We start from the raw sequence: 16,178 nt of genomic DNA on the forward strand, positions 1-16,178 counted from the left end.
GAGCAGAAGAAAACTCTCTCCCTGTACGTGAAAGTGGGAGAAGAAAAGAGAGAGAGGACTACAAAAATGTGATTGGTGGGTTTTGGTCTCGTGTAAGTAGCAATAGGAATAATTAAAAACCAATTTTTGTGTGGTTAAGAAGACTGAGAGCAATACAAAATATAGTTATCTCATAAAGGTATATTTAGAAAATCAGTCTGAAAACATTTTTTAAATTTTATTGTTTAATTAAAATCAATATCATGTCGCGGAAAGGACTAACTGATTCCAATGTGAGTAACCTTTTGGAGCAACTTGAAACCTTTAAAACGTATGGGACCAACTTAAAAAATTTAAAACATAAGGGACCAACTTAAAACTTAAAATAAACATAAGAGATTAAACATGCGTTTAGTGCCTAAATCTAAAGAAGGCTATGTCATAACACTTGCCAATATATGAGGAGTAATTCTTAGTTGGCTACTTGACCACCAAATGTGATTTGATCACATCCAACCAAAGCCGAGGCACCTCACAAACGACTGATAAATAAAGGAAAAAGAAAAAAAAAACGAAGAAGAAGAAGAAGAAAGAAATACGTGAAGAAAAGAAAAGAGAGAAACTGAGTTTTGGAGCTAATACAATTTTAGTAAGTGTGCATCCTTCAAAAAAAAAATATTTAGTAAGTGTGCTAAACTATATTCAAGTAATAAATAATTCATACCCACATGGACTATTTTAATTCCTACTTAGCAATGACATTAACTCAAATGATATGATTAGAGGGTGCTTTAGGCAATTTGGTTTGGCTGCAATTATAAATAATAACGGAAGAATAAAATTGGTTTTTGAAATATTTTTAGAGAGGAGTCTTTCAAATCATCCATTCTTTACTAGCTGATAATTTGAACCTACACCGTACAATTGCTTCTCTAATTTATGATAATTAACTAAATAGTTCAGGTCAATCCCTTGACTCGGAGCTCTCTTTCCTAATTAGAATTCCTTAATCCTTTAGGTGAACCCGTAATTAATAAAGGTTTGATTGCATGTTAATTCAGAAATCACAACTTATCAACGTTCCATCCATAGATTGTCCGTTACGTTGAACAATACAATTAGGTCTAAGTCATAAGTTGTGGTTAGCAATCATATGGTCTATAAGATCAATTTATATTTGATCAGGGCTTAATTGCATGTTTGGTCCCTTATGTTTTAAAAGTTTCAAGTTGGTCCCTTATGTTTTAACAGTTTCAAGTTGGTTCAAAACGTTACTCATGTTGTAATAAGTCAGTCCCTTCCGCCACTTCACTTGACTATTTAAAGATTTGGGTTGACAATATGGGAGAAGAAATTTAAATTATTTAGAAAATTATTTTTAAAACATTTTTTTATAAATTTTTTGTTTTATTAAACTCAGTATCATGTCGTGGAAGGGACTAACTTATTCCAACGTCAGTAATGTTTTGGACCAAATTGAAACATTTAAAACATAAGTGACCAACTTGAAACTTTTAAAACATAAGGGACCAACTTAAAACCTAAAATACATAAGGGATCAAATATGAAATTAAACCTTTGATGAGAATCATAAAAACATTAAGCACAAATTGTACTTAATAAACTAGAATTGCAATTATTCCGATGTAGAGCATACATATTACATGTCAAATAGCTCAGAACAAAATCATCTAAGACCTAATCTCAAAGAACTTAGCTACTCATGACTAAAGCACAAATAACTAATGCATAAGTACATTCTTCAAAAAAAAAAAAATTAATGCATAAGTACAGTTCATTACATGAATTTGATTACTGGCTATGAGTTTTGATGGTCTCCGACCTATTCTCCAGATCTTCTGCTCCAAATATGTGTTTTCTCCTCTAAAATTTTGAACCTTAAACTCAAAAAAAAAAAAAATGGCTTTTATAGAAATAAATTTTGTAATACATAAATCATGCTCCGGTCATATTAGATTGTGGCCTGATTTCTCCTTAAATTCAAACTTGCAGCAGACGCTCCTCCAAATCATGCCCTGATTTGTTGAAATCGTGGTTCGATTTTCGACGTATCAAAAATCTTCAAATTGGCTCCAGATCGTTCCCCGATTTGTATAAATAGTGGCACGGTTTCATACTTCCTTGCAATCTCAATTTCTATTCTCTTTGTAGCTTCCAACACATGCAAAATCACCTGAACTCCATTAAATTGAACAAAAACAACTAACAAAATGATATATGACCTAGTGTCATCACAACCCCAAACTTTCATCATTACATGTCCTTAAGGGAACAAACCTTAAAATGAAATTAAACAGTAAAATAAAACTTACTTCACCAATGGTATTATCGAAAATTCATCTCCTAGTTAGAAATTCATAGGCTAACTTGCTTGCTACACATCCATTCCAAAACTTTACGCAACATGATAAATAATTGAGGGTTCACATAGTCAACATGCCAAACTATTATATTACCAAAACTTCAAAAGTTTTTAAGCATCAATCAAAGTTATATCACAATACACATTTTTAAATACTTTTTAGTTTATAATGGGGCTTAGATAAAAGGTGGGATAATTTAAAAAGTAGGTTTCACAAAATAATTGGAGGTAAGCATCTTCTTACTGGTCTAACAAAACATTCCTGCACCACATGTTAACTTAAGGGACTAGAGAATTGACATTATATGACAATTGATCATGTAATAAACATAATAATCAAAATAATTGAATACAATTTTACTAACTTGTCATCCTTTAAATAATTTTATTTTATTTTTAACCTTTCATGAGAGTAAAGTGAATAAATATATTTATATACCACCATAAATTTATGTACAAATATAAATCACCGTAGGATATTTATGAACGGTGACATTTAGTATACACAAACAACTCTTTTTGTGTATCATACAAAAGTGATTTTTTCACCATGGATATATTAGTATTTTATTCAATGGCTATGATTAGAGATGAGTTACCTCTTGAATGGGTTTATGTGATACAATGGGTTTATTGCAGTGTCACCCCAAATTGTATGTAATTATATTTATGGATTTTTGAATAATAATTAAAAAATTGATTTTTTTTACAAATAAAATATTGATAAATTGTTATTCTTTTTATTACAAAATTTAGTCCATATAAATTTTGATATTTGTTTTGAAAGAATAAATTTTGATATCTTGACATTTACTATAAATTAATAAATGTCATATATTCACAACCTAATCAAGTAAATAACATTTAATTAAAATATCATTCTTGACTTTAATTGGGGGCATTAATTTTTGACATTCGTTTAGCCATGATTTCAGACTTTAATTTACCTTCATTCTTTTCAATTTTTTACTTTATCCATTAATTTTGGGCATTATTCTCCTCTAAAAAAAATTATGAGCATTATTTTGAACATAAATTTACCATCAATTGGCAAAAATTCATCGTACTGCATTTTTTTATTATTAATTTCAGTAAAAATAAATGAACGGGTTAATGAAATTAACAACATAGTATCCTTTCAATTCTTGAAGATATGCAGATTGATTAACTCAATCACATAGTTTCAATCATTTTTTATGAAGAATCCAGATCGACTACTTTGATTGAATCCTGCATTTTCAAAGTTTATTCATAAATTTAATAAAAAATAAAAAAAGCTTGATAGACACTGAAATGAGTTTATGTTTTTGACATGGTTGCAACCGTATCTAGCATGTTGATTTAAGAATGAAAGGAAGTAATTGAATCAAATCTCATCATAAGAAACTGCAGATTGTAAGAGGGAAATAACAGATCGCAAATTGTAGATTGAGAGAGAGGGGGAGACCAATATGAAAATGATAATGACGGTGAAAGTGATGGTGTATAGTGAGTACCTGAGAAATAAATTTCTGGACAATTAAGTTTTTCGGTCGACAAACATTTACTGTTTTGTGAAAGATTTAATGAAGAGTGCTATAAATTATTGAGTAAATTACACCCCCCCCCCCCCCCGAGAGATTATGATATTACACTCCACTCCCCTCTTAAGATTAAATATACAACTTAGTCCATTTAACTTGGCACTGTTAAAGAAGATTGATTTTTTAATTAAAATATTATTTAATAAGTTTAAATTGACAATAATATCCTTTCCATTCGTTTGATATTTTACGCTTCAATTCATTACCTTCTTCTACCTATCACAAGCCCTAACGTTTCTTACTATGATTTGGCGGCTACTGCATAAAGGTTGAAACTTCTGCACAGGTGTTATTCTTTATACCCATTTTCTTCCTTCTTTGACTTTGCCTATTCCTTTTTGTCCTTTCTCTTTTTATTAATCGACTGAATCTATTAATTCTTAGGATCAAATTTTGTGAATCTATAAGTCTTGTTTTTGGGAGCATGATAAAGATCGATGCATCAGGCATTTCATTCATGATATTATGTCCTTGTATTTACTCACATACATATGTCAAAAATAGATTAATATTTAAAGAATCAGATTATTAGGTTAAGTAAAATGAATAAAGTTCTAAATATGTTGTTATAGTCAACTACAAAATAGTGATGAACAAAATAGAAACAGTGATAAGTTTCCTCCTTAAGGTTTCTCTCAATTGAATATGAGACTTCCTCCAATTTTATTTCCTGCACAAATGTAAGAGAAATAAAAATAATCAGATTTAATTTTGTTTACATACTATTGAAATTACATAAATGATTTATCTGTACAGTGTTTCTTATGTATGATACATAATATGATTCATAGTTGCAGTAAATACATGAAAACATGATTAACAATGTGTTGGAGGGTCCAAACCCAATGCCTACTAGTTTTGGTGAAGCAAACCTTGGTCATGACAATGATAGAAGTGAACCAAGCATTGAACGGTTACATACCGACACAGATGAAGAATACATTGTTCACATCAATGGAGAAATTGAGGAAAGTGAGGAAATTGATGAGCATAATTACTCTTTTGATGAAGGAAGTGATGCAGAAATTGAGATGGATGAGGGTGATAATTCTGCAAGTGGTAGTGATGTAGAGAAACCACAAATATCCAACATTGTAAAGAATGTGAAAGGAAAAAAGTTTGAGTATGATGATAACGGGAAAATACATTTACAAAGGTCCCAGTTATTTTTTGATGTAAACGATTTTCGAGATGTATTGAGGGATTATAAAATCCAAGAGAGTTTTGACATACCCAGGGTAAAGAATGAGAAATGAAGAGTCACAGCTATTTGTGCTTCGGAAGGATGTCCTTGGAGAATCCATGCTTCTCCTGTCCCAGATGGTGTAGCATTTATGATCAAGAGTTATGAACCAAAGTACACTTGCATAAGGAGGTCTGAGAAGACTAATGCAACCTCAACATGGATAGCAAAAAAAAAAAATAAAGGATCGCTAAACGCTGATCCAAACATGAGCTATAAACTAATGTCTAATGAGTTGAGCAGTAAATTTGGAATTGAAGCTAATCATATGCAATTGTACAGGCCAAGGAAAAAAGGAAGGGAGGAGCTTGAAGGTTCTCATGCCAATAGTTATAAGAAAATAGTCAAATATGCACATTTGTTGCTAGAAAAAAACAGGGGCAGCATAGTTAAATTGAACTTTGGAACATCCTTAGAGAACATCGAGTTTTGAAAAGAATCTTTGTGTGTTTGGCTGCTGGCAAAGATGGCTTTGTTAAAGGTTGCAGACCATTTTTTGGGTTGGATGGTTGTCACTTGAAGGGACCTTATGGAGGTGTGTTAAACAACTCCATGGTTGCAAGCTAAACAACTGAAAAGGGTAAGCAATCAACATAAGAAAGGATAAAGTCACGGTTGCAAGCTAAACAACTGAAAAGGGTAAGCAATCAGATGATATTCCCTTTTGAATTTACTAAAATAATTTGCTAAAATATATTTTTTGTTTCATTTTGAGGAATATTAGGGAAGGAAGAATTCCTATGAATCATTCAAATCCAGAAACTCAAGGGATTATATTTTCTAATATGGATCCGAATTCAGATGGTCAATCAAATGTCAGCATGCTCTAGGTTGTCGATACTGTTGGAACTTCTTCAACGGACAAGAGAAACCTTACTTGAACATTTGTTTACGAGTTGTTTTTTTTTATTTTTTTAATTTTAAACATAATCAATTATGGCACATTTTGTATAATTTCCGTTGAATTAAGTAGTTCAAAATTTGGCACCAGTACATTTTTGTATAATTTTCGTTGAATAAAATAGTTCACAATTTGGTACCATGAAGAAGATATCAAATTTCATATTCATATGTGGGACACTGATTATAGATCTAGGATGAGAAAGACCTTATTTATTTGCATAAACTAATTTTTCATATGCTAAAAAATGAGCCAATCCAAACAAAACAAACTGTAGATTATAGATATTGATGTGGAAAACAGAAGCTAATTTCACAAACATTTTATAAACAATAAACTTTTAGCAACAAATTAGAAACTTCAACCAAGTAAAAATTAAGATGATGCAATATATATACTCATAAAAATACTAAAATCAAAGCATACTTTTTTTTTGAAGAAAAAATCAAAGCATACTTACTATGTGTAAAAAAAAATGAAAATTAAAAGAACCAAAGTTAGTGAGTAATAAAAATAGAACTGAATACAATCCAAATAGCAAAATAATTCACTGAAAGATAAAAGAAACGAAGTGGAGTTTTGTGTGGTTGAGTTTGTCAATAGTGCTAAACACAGATCAAGTGCTCACTGCTCTCTAATTGTCCACAAAAACAAGAGTTTTTGAAGAGGGTCTTTCACCGAGTAGCAAGACATTATATTCACACATATTCACAACCAAAGCATAAAAAATATTATAGAAACAAACAAAGATCAATTCATGCAAGATATATTTTCTAAGAAGCCAAGTGAAGGAGACTTACTGGACAGAGAACGGCCGGAAAACAGATGGAGTGATGGTGGACGGCGAGTGGAGGTCAGATCGAGAGAGAGGGCTTACAGGGCGATGAAGAAATCGAGGAAGAATGAGAAGTAGTGGATGGGCGCCGAAGGCTGGTTGGGAAAGGAGGAGAAGGAATATAGTAGGGGAAAGGAAAACCATCAGTGACATAAACTAGTCTTGTAATAATGAAGGAAAGAAAAAAAGCAATGACCGAGAGTTGTAAATAAAGGCTATTTTAGTAATACTGAGTATATTTAACGGTGCTTAACAACAAGTTAACGGAAGCATAATAAAAAGGATAAAAATGTATCAAAAATCATCTTTTAAGGGAGAATAATGTGTGTTTGAAAATAGGAGGGGAGGGGAGTGTAAAAGTAGCATCTCTCAGGGGAGGGGGATGTAACTGGTCAATTAATAATAGAAATTAATTTGGCAAAAGTAGTGGTATTGAGTTGTTTTGGGGAGGTATTTTGATTTAAACAACAAAAAGGGTCAATTAGAATTACATATAAAACCTGTCCACCTACTACTAAAGGTTTAAAAAGCTTTTTGTATGGTACTCAAAAACATTCACTTGTGTATCCTAACCTTCACCTTTATGAACAAGTAGAACATATGTTATGAGCAATCTATATTTTATTAAATCATTGGATCATAAATAATTTATATTTTAAAAATTTGATTGCATTATTTATTCCATTTTCTTATTCACATCAATTGTATGAATCAATTATATAATATTGGCCCCTTTCTTGTATATTGATAGACTTTTAGCAAGTGTACTAAAAATTATCGAAACAATAAAGTATAAAATTAATCTCCACATGGAACTCATTAGTTTCTACTAGGCAGAGACATTATCAACACGAATATTTTAAAATTGCGGGGTTGCACAATGCATTTAGTTTATTTAACAATCATAACATAAATAGCAAAATGTAAATAGATTAGTAATGATTTTTAGAAGAAAAAAAAAAGATCATGTCTTTTGAATCCTATATCTGTCAATGTTTGGTAAACTGCACCTGAACCCAATAATTGTTCTTCTAGTTTCACTATAATTAAAAAAACAGCTCTGATCAATCTTTTGACTAGAGTCCTCTTCTTAGATTACAACTCACTAATCTCTTAGGTGAATTCATACCATCGAAGGTTTTATTGAATGTTAATCTTTAATCACAACCTCTCAGGTTGATATCTCTAAAGCAACTTGTTTAATTGAAGAGTGTAACTAGATCTAAGTCAATAGTTAGTGCTAATAGTCAATTGATCATTGAGTTCATTTTAAATGTGATCAAGATACAAAAACCATTAAACATAAGTTATATTGTATAAATACTGGAATTGCAATTGTATTAAATATAGTTTCACAGTTTACATTGTTCAAACAGCTAGAACAAAATCATCTTAGACCTAATCACGAAATATTTAGATACTCATGGCTAAAGCACAAATAACCAAATTAAATAAAGACGACATTACATGAAATATGGTCTAACTATGACTTGGATGGTATGCCACCACAAATTCTGCAACCCTTAGCTCCAAATAATGTGTCTTTAAAATCTCCAAAATTCCAACCCTTGCTGTGAAATGAAGTTGGGATTATTTCATTTCCATCATCTTAGAGTACAAAATCATAACTTCAAGGTCCAGGGAATTAGGGAAAAACAGAAGAAGAAAAAATAATTATTGAGAGCATGCACAAAAAAAGTAAAAGACAACAAGTGGAATATTCTAGCATAAGGTATTCTACAAGTCTCTTGCTATAGAAAAAACTCATTTATCTTATTCGTACACAATTTCCTTTAAGACACCTAAAATTAACTCCTCGACATTTTTGACAATATCTATCTGTTATACAACCGGGAGAAGAATTAGAAACTGTGATGCTAAAAAATATGGAAAGAAATAGAATTAGAACAGAAACTAACTTCGGAATTTTAACCATATTTTTAACTATTTGCATCCAAATAATAGTAAATGAGTTGATCTCTTTATAGTGTATAATAAATTGCATGGTCTTATAGAAATAATTAAATAGTTGAAGCATTTTAAAATTTAAAAAACCCTTGGAATTCTCGAATCATTACTGAATGTATCTTAAATATATCAATGTGTTATTTTTAAACCTTTAACACATTTAAGAAGGAGGTCATGTAATAAACATTATAATAAAAATAATTGAATACGATTTTACTAACTTGTCATCCTTTAAATAAATTTATTATTTTTTTTAACCCTTTGATGAAAAGTCATCTTACGTTATTCTTAGCATGTTTTTCAGTCCATTTTAGTTGGTTTTACCAGCAAAGCAGAGGACTATTAGATCAATTGCTTATGATTTTGGGACATTTGTATTGTTTTCTATATTCGAGTCTATAATTCTATTCTTCCCGAAACATAGCAATTTTACGGTGTTCATGATGTAATTCACGTAGATTTATGTGGTCCTTAGGAATACGAAGAAGCAAAATTCAAGAGGCCACAGAAGACTTTACAGAGGGAGGAATTTTGTTCCCAAGTTTCAATACATCTTAGATTGAAGAAAACACCTCAACAGGCGAAGAGAACAGGCAAAACAACACAGAAAACGCACTGAAGCACCCATGCGCACCATAGAGGGGGCTAGGCACCCCAGAGCCGTTGAACTAAAGCACCTAGTGCATTCCAGGAGTGTTAGGCACCTCAGACTGGCAGGCACATGCGCCTAGCGCATGGCCTTGGGCGCCTAGCGCATGGTGACTTGCGAAAAAAGTCATTTTCTGTGACTTTTTCACCCCTAGAAGTCTATAATTTTAGCCCAAATTAGGTCGAAACTTTTCCTATAAATGTAACATCCTGATATTTAATTTCTTATTTTATTTTATTATTATTACTTCTTTATTTATAAATGTGTGTTTTGTGATAATTTGCTAAATGTAATTAGATGACAATGGAGATATTTTCTTTTGATATTGAGATCTAGAATCAAATGTTAGTGTAAAATTGATTTATTGATATTTAACACTGTATTGTATTTTTGGATGATTCTAATTGTAATCTTAATCTTTAGTAGAGTATCTCAATAAATATTATTTTTAGTTTTAAACCTTTCCCTTTTTAAATCTTTTTGATTCAAAGATATTTTGTTTGATTTTACTTTGAATCTATTCATTGAGAATATACCTTCAGGTGAAGGTTAGGATACACAAGTGAATGTTTTTGGGTACCATACAAAAAGCTTTTTTAACCTTTAGTAGTAGGTGGACAGGTTTTATATGTAATTCTAATTGACCCTTTTTGTTGTTTAAATGAAAATACCTCCCCAAAACAACTCAATACCACTACTTTGGCCAAATTAATTTCTATTATTAATTGACCAGAAATAATTTATAGCACTCTTCATCAAATCTTTCACAAAATAGTAAATGTTTGTCGACCAAAAAACTTAATTGTCCAGAAATTTAATTCTCAGGTACTCACTATACACCATCACTTTCACCGTCATTATCATTTTCATATTGGTCTCCCCCTCTCTCTCAATCTGCAATTTGCGATCTGTTATTTCCCTCTTACAATCTGCAGTTTCTTATGAAGAGATTTGATTCAATTACTACCTTTCATTCTTAAATCAACATGCTAGATACGGTTGCAACCATGTCAAAAACATAAACTCATTTCAGTGTCTATCAAGCTTTTTTTATTTTTTATTAAATTTATGAATAAACTTTGAAAATGCAGGATTCAATCAAAGTAGTCGATCTGGATTCTTCATAAAAAATGATTGAAACTATGTGATTGAGTTAATCGATCTGCATATCTTCAAGAATTGAAAGGATACTATGTTGTTAATTTCATTAACCCGTTCATTTATTTTTACTGAAATTAATAATAAAAAAAATGCAGTACGATGAATTTTTGCCAATTGATGGTAAATTTATGTTCAAAATAATGCTCATAATTTTTTTAGAGGAGAATAATGCCCAAAATTAATGGATAAAGTAAAAAATTGAAAAGAATGAAGGTAAATTAAAGTCTGAAATCATGGCTAAATGAATGTCAAAAATTAATGCCCCCGATTAAAGTCAAGAATGATATTTTAATTAAATGTTATTTACTTGCTTAGGTTGTGAATATATGACATTTATTAATTTATAGTAAATGTCAAGATATCAAAATTTATTCTTTCAAAACAAATATCAAAATTTATATGGACTAAATTTTGTAATAAAAAGAATAACAATTTATCAATATTTTATTTGTAAAAAAATCAATTTTTTAATTATTATTCAAAAATCCATAAATATAATTACATACAATTTGAGGTGACACTGCAATAAACCCATTGTATCACATAAACCCATTCAAGAGGTAACTCATCTCTAATCATAGCCATTGAATAAAATACTAATATATCCATGGTGAAAAAATCACTTTTGTATGATACACAAAAAGAGTTGTTTGTGTATACTAAATGTCACCGTTCATAAATATCCTACGGTGATTTATATTTGTACATAAATTTATGGTGGTATATAAATATATTTATTCACTTTACTCTCATGAAAGGTTAAAAATAAAATAAAATTATTTAAAGGATGACAAGTTAGTAAAATTGTATTCAATTATTTTGATTATTATGTTTATTACATGATCAATTGTCATATAATGTCAATTCTCTAGTCCCTTAAGTTAACATGTGGTGCAGGAATGTTTTGTTAGACCAGTAAGAAGATGCTTACCTCCAATTATTTTGTGAAACCTACTTTTTAAATTACCCCACCTTTTATCTAAGCCCCATTATAAATTAAAAAGTATTTAAAAATGTGTACTGTGATATAACTTTGATTGATGCTTAGAAACTTTTGAAGTTTTGGTAATATAACAGTTTGGCATGTTGACTATGTGAACACTCAATTATTTATCATGTTGCGTAAAGTTTTGGAATGGATGTGTAGCAAGCAAGTTAGCCTATGGATTTCTAACTAGGAGATGAATTTTCGATAATACCATTGGTGAAGTAAGTTTTATTTTACTGTTTAATTTCATTTTAAGGTTTGTTCCTTAAGGACATGTAATGATGAAAGTTTGGGATTGTGATGACACTAGGTCATATATCATTTTGTTAGTTGTTTTTGTTCAATTTAATGGTGTTCAGGTGATTTTGCATGTGTTGGAAGCTACAAAGAGAATAGAAATTGAGATTGCAAGGAAGTATGAAACTGTGCCACTATTTATACAAATCGGGGAACGATCTGGAGCCAATTTGAAGATTTTTGATTCGTCGAAAATCGAACCACGATTTCAACAAATCAGGGCATGATTTGGAGGAGCGTCTGCTGCAAGTTTGAATTTAAGGAGAAATCAGGCCACAATCTAATATGACCGGAGCATGATTTATGTATTACAAAATTTATTTCTATAAAAGCCTTTTTTTTTTTTTTTGAGTTTAAGGTTCAAAATTTTAGAGGAGAAAACACATATTTGGAGCAGAAGATCTGGAGAATAGGTCGAAGACCATCAAAACTCATAGCCAGTAACCAAATTCATGTAATGAACTGTACTTATGCATTAATTTTTTTTTTTGAAGAATGTACTTATGCATTAGTTATTTGTGCTTTAGTCATGAGTAGCTAAGTTCTTTGAGATTAGGTCTTAGATGATTCTGTTCTGAGCTATTTGACATGTAATATGTATGCTCTACATCGGAATAATTGCAATTCTAGTTTATTAAGTACAATTTGTGCTTAATGTTTTTATGATTCTCATCAAAGGTTTAATTTCATATTTGATCCCTTATGTATTTTAGGTTTTAAGTTGGTCCCTTATGTTTTAAAAGTTTCAAGTTGGTCACTTATGTTTTAAATGTTTCAATTTGGTCCAAAACATTACTCACGTTGGAATAAGTTAATTAGTCCCTTCCACGACATGATACTGAGTTTAATAAAACAAAAAATTTATAAAAAAATGTTTTAAAAATAATTTTCTAAATAATTTAAATTTCTTCTCCCATATTGTCAACCCAAATCTTTAAATAGTCAAGTGAAGTGGCGGAAGGGACTGACTTATTCCAACGTGAGTAACGTTTTGAACCAACTTGAAACTGTTAAAACATAAGGGACCAACTTGAAACTTTTAAAACATAAGGGACAAACTTGAAACCTAAAATAAACATAAGGGACCAAACATGCAATTAAGCCCTGATCAAATATAAATTGATCTTATAGACCATATGATTGCTAACCACAACTTATGACTTAGACCTAATTGTATTGTTCAACGTAACGGACAATCTATGGATGGAACGTTGATAAGTTGTGATTTCTGAATTAACATGCAATCAAACCTTTATTAATTACGGGTTCACCTAAAGGATTAAGGAATTCTAATTAGGAAAGAGAGCTCCGAGTCAAGGGATTGACCTGAACTATTTAGTTAATTATCATAAATTAGAGAAGCAATTGTACGGTGTAGGTTCAAATTATCAGCTAGTAAAGAACGGATGATTTGAAAGACTCCTCTCTAAAAATATTTCAAAAACCAATTTTATTCTTCCGGTATTATTTATAATTGCAGCCAAACCGAATTGCCTAAAGCACCCTCTAATCATATCATTTGAATTAATGTCATTGCTACTCCCTCCGTTTCAAAATACATGTCCAATTTTTGCAATGTGCACTATTCACTTGACTTACTTTGACCATATTTTTGTACTAATGTATAAATACAAATATTAGCATGTAAGATGTTGTTTGATTTGTCTCGACAAATATTTTCAAAATATTAAATTTTTATAATTTTTTACTTTAGATAATTAAATATATTAACGGTCAAAATTGTGCATTGGCATATGTGAAGTGGTTGACTTGGACATGTATTTTGAAACGGAGGGAGTAAGTAGGAATTAAAATAGTCCATGTGGGTATGAATTATTTATTACTTGAATATAGTTTAGCACACTTACTAAATATATTTTTTTTGAAGGAGGCACACTTACTAAAATTGTATCAGCTCCAAAACTCAGTTTCTCTCTCTTTTCTTTTCTTCACGTATTTCTTTCTTCTTCTTCTTCTTCTTCTTCTTCTTCTTCGTTTTTTTTTTCTTTTTCCTTTATTTATCAGTCGTTTGTGAGGTGCCTTGGCTTTGGTTGGATGTGATCATGTAACATCCCAGACTGCTTACAGGATTGCCGACTAACCCCACAAACCTACTTCTTCTTCGTTTTTTTTTTCTTTTTCCTTTATTTATCAGTCGTTTGTGAGGTGCCTTGGCTTTGGTTGGATGTGATCATGTAACATCCCAGACTGCTTACAGGATTGCCGACTAACCCCACAAACCAACACGAGTCTTTTCAGCATGCTTTGTCCTCACTCACATGCTTACCGGGAAACTTCCCGGTAGGTCACCCATCTTAGTACTACTCCAAGCCAAGCACGCTTAACTGTGGAGTTCCTATGGATTGAGCTCCCGAAAAGAAGATGCATCTTGTTGATATGGGTAGTACCTAACAATTCTTATAAGCTTTCCTTCAACCATGTAGTCCCATACCTACACGGCCTCCGAATCCCTCTCATTCCGATGTGTTTCGGTTCATTCTATTGTCGTGGGGGTCCCTTGCGGCTTAAACCGTTCTCCTTGAATCGAGAACCTTTCGTATCCACCTAGCGGGATATCGAAAGCCACGACGTGGGTGTTACATGCCCACCAGCTTCCGCTTGGTTCGTCCCCGAACCACACCGTACTGGGAGAGGTCTGCTCTGATACCAAGTGTAACATCCCAGACTGCTTACAGGATTGCCGACTAACCCCACAAACCAACACGAGTCTTTTCAGCATGCTTTGTCCTCACTCACATGCTTACCGGGAAACTTCCCGGTAGGTCACCCATCTTAGTACTACTCCAAGCCAAGCACGCTTAACTGTGGAGTTCCTATGGATTGAGCTCCCGAAAAGAAGACGCATCTTGTTGATATGGGTAGTACCTAACAATTCTTATAAGCTTTCCTTCAACCATGTAGTCCCATACCTACACGGCCTCCGGATCCCTCTCATTCCGATGTGTTTCGGTTCCTTCTATTGTCGTGGGGGTCCCTTGCGGCTTAAACCGTTCTCCTTGAATCGAGAACCTTTCGTATCCACCTAGCGGGATATCGAAAGCCACGACGTGGGTGTTACAGATCAAATCACATTTGGTGGTCAAGTAGCCAACTAAGAATTACTCCTCATATATTGGCAAGTGTTATGACATAGCCTTCTTTAGATTTAGGCACTAAACGCATGTTTAATCTCTTATGTTTATTTTAAGTTTTAAGTTGGTCCCTTATGTTTTAAATTTTTTAAGTTGGTCCCATACGTTTTAAAGGTTTCAAGTTGCTCCAAAAGGTTACTCACATTAGAATCAGTTAGTCCTTTCCGCGACATGATATTGATTTTAATTAAACAATAAAATTTAAAAAATGTTTTCAGACTGATTTTCTAAATATACCTTTATGAGATAACTATATTTTGTATTGCTCTCAGTCTTCTTAACCACACAAAAATTGGTTTTTAATTATTTCTATTGCTACTTACACGAGACCAAAACCCACCAATCACATTTTTGTAGTCTTCTCTCTCTTTTCTTCTCTCACTTTCACGTACAGGGAGAGAGTTTTCTTCTCCTCCCAAGCCTACCACCACACCACCGTTTCACCACCTTTGATGGCCTATAAAAATGCTACGTCGTATGACATTTAATTAGTGTGTGTGAGCTGCTAGATTTAGATAAAAATGTAGTACACTAGCTTTAGTAACAAAACTCTAATTACAACTACATTTTCTAATTACAACTACATTTTAATTAAGCAAGTAATTCACCCTCCATAAAATTGGAAAAAAATGATATTTCATATTTTCTTCAACATAGCTTACAACATTGGGGAAAGTCTCTTTCAATACCCCCATGCAATAGAATTTACATTCCTCACGATAGCTTAACTGTGATCCAAATCAAGTCAAGACATGGTCGTAGATTCGGGAATTTGCTTTATTTAGCTAACTAGTAATTGGCACAAAAATGGTCCTCTATTAATTCTGGTAACAAACCAATGCTTTATGCTCACAATATATTATAGGATGATCTCCTTAACAAGTAAAGATTATATATCTTACAACTGAACATGAGATTAATGCTCTTATGCAGCCCTATTCAGTGTGACATATGGTCCAGAAAATAAATAGACTAAGCAATAGATACAACATCGAAAATTATATAATTTCTCAATCCGCCCGTTATATTGCTCAAATCT

The 16,178-nt window shown here is 31.7% G+C and overlaps 1 long non-coding RNA gene across 1 annotated transcript; it reads left to right on the forward strand.

Annotated features, from left to right (window-relative positions):
• The first annotated feature begins 11,418 nt into the window (after nucleotides 1-11,418).
• On the forward strand, nucleotides 11,419-12,664 carry LOC146926543 (uncharacterized). Its single transcript, XR_015034147.1, has 2 exons — nucleotides 11,419-11,911; nucleotides 12,050-12,664. It is a non-coding gene; the product is annotated as an uncharacterized LOC146926543 (long non-coding RNA).
• The last annotated feature ends 3,514 nt before the right edge of the window (nucleotides 12,665-16,178 follow it).

The sequence above is a fragment of the Medicago sativa genome, chromosome 4 (assembly GCF_051527215.1).
Source record: "Medicago sativa cultivar Bolivia chromosome 4, Bolivia_mono, whole genome shotgun sequence".
In the NCBI taxonomy this organism is placed as follows: domain Eukaryota; kingdom Viridiplantae; phylum Streptophyta; class Magnoliopsida; order Fabales; family Fabaceae; genus Medicago; species Medicago sativa.